Source organism: Parus major, chromosome 27 (genome assembly GCF_001522545.3).
Source record: "Parus major isolate Abel chromosome 27, Parus_major1.1, whole genome shotgun sequence".
NCBI classification, from domain to species: Eukaryota; Metazoa; Chordata; class Aves; order Passeriformes; family Paridae; genus Parus; species Parus major.
In genome coordinates, this window is record NC_031796.1 from 893,137 (window position 1) to 894,466 (window position 1,330).

General features: G+C 70.5%; 1 protein-coding gene across 3 annotated transcripts in view; it reads left to right on the forward strand.

Annotated features, from left to right (window-relative positions):
* Positions 1 to 514: 514 nt before the first annotated feature.
* The window catches only part of STARD3 (StAR related lipid transfer domain containing 3), a 20,259-nt gene continuing 19,443 nt past the window's right edge, over positions 515 to 1,330 (forward strand). For 2 of the 3 annotated variants that reach the window (XM_015651409.2, XM_033520037.1), the window contains exon 1: positions 515 to 619. The gene's annotated coding sequence lies outside the window, so the exon portion shown is untranslated. Of the gene's footprint in view, positions 620 to 789; positions 914 to 1,330 lie in introns of those variants that run through there. The other variant, XM_015651410.3, reaches the window with a different exon arrangement.

The following is a 1,330-nucleotide window of genomic DNA, read 5'->3' on the forward strand; positions in this document are numbered from 1 at the left end:
GGCCACGGGACACCCCGTGAATCCCCCTCTCCCATAGGAGAATGGTTTGTCCCTCGCCCCACTGATTCCCCCCATGTGCGGAATGGTGTCTCCCAGCCCCATGGATACTCCCCCAGCACGGAATGGTCTCTCCCAACCCCATGGTCACCCCCCCACTGGAGAATGGTCTCTCCCAGACCCATTGGCACACCCCAAAAGGGGGGGAATGATGTCTCCCCTGCTCGCCCCAAACACGGGGAATGGCATTGCCTTCACCCCACTGATTCCCCATTTTGGAATGGTCTCTCCCAGCCCTACTGATTCCACCTCCCACCAGGAATGGTCCTTCCCAGCTCCACTGATCCCCCCGCACAGGAAATGGTCTCTCCCAGTCATAGTGATTCCCCCTCCCGTGGGTAACGGTGGTCCCCAGCCCCACTGATTCCCCCTCCCGCTGTGAATGGTCTCTCCCAGCCCCACTGCTCCCCCCTCCTGCGGTGAATGGTCTGTCCCCGGCTCCCCCCGCGGCCGCCGATGGTCGGTGCCGGCGCAGCCTCGCTCTGGGGTTTCCCTTCCGGGGTCAGAGGTGGCGGCGGGCCCGGAAGCGGCGCCCGGCGGGACCCGGAGCCGGCACCGGGAGGTACCGGGGGGACACGCGGGGGCGGCCCGGGGGGGCTCAGGTGCATCCCCGGGCCTGGGGCGGGCGGTGCCGGGCGGTGCGCGGACCTCCGTGCCTCAGCCTCGGCGGGGCCTCGGTGCCACTCCCGGGCCCGGGAGCGCGGCCGCCGGTGGGAGCGGGACGGGACAGCGCTGTCCCTGCGGGTCCTGAGCTCCGTCCCGCTTCAGAACGCCGTTACCGGGTTCGGCCCTACGGCTCCGGAGGCTTCGGGCAGCCCGGGGGGTGCAGTTCGGGCCCTCCCCCGGGAGTCCCCAGGTGAGCCCCGGGGGCCGGGGCGGTCCCGTTATAACCCCCGGGCCCCGCTTCACGGGCGCTCCCGGCAGCGAGACCCGAGGGGCGGGAATCGCTCCGCTCCGGGCGTCTTTCACCGGTGTCAGCTCCGGGAGGCTGCGGGGAACGGGAGCCCGGGACCGGGGGGTGTTTGGGGGGCTCGGGGGGCCCGAGAGGCTCCCGGGGGTCGGGGGCTCCGAGCTGGGTCTGTGCCGGGATCCCGGGCTCTTCCCGCTGCTCCGGGATGTTGGAAAAGCCCCCGGGCTTCATTCGTGCCCTGCTCAAGGAAGGGCAACGCCGGCAGAACCCCGGGACCCTTCCCCTGGGGGAGTGTGAAACCCCTCCCTGGTTCCAAATCCAGCCCCACATCCCGCCCCAAATCCAGCCCCACACCCCAAATCC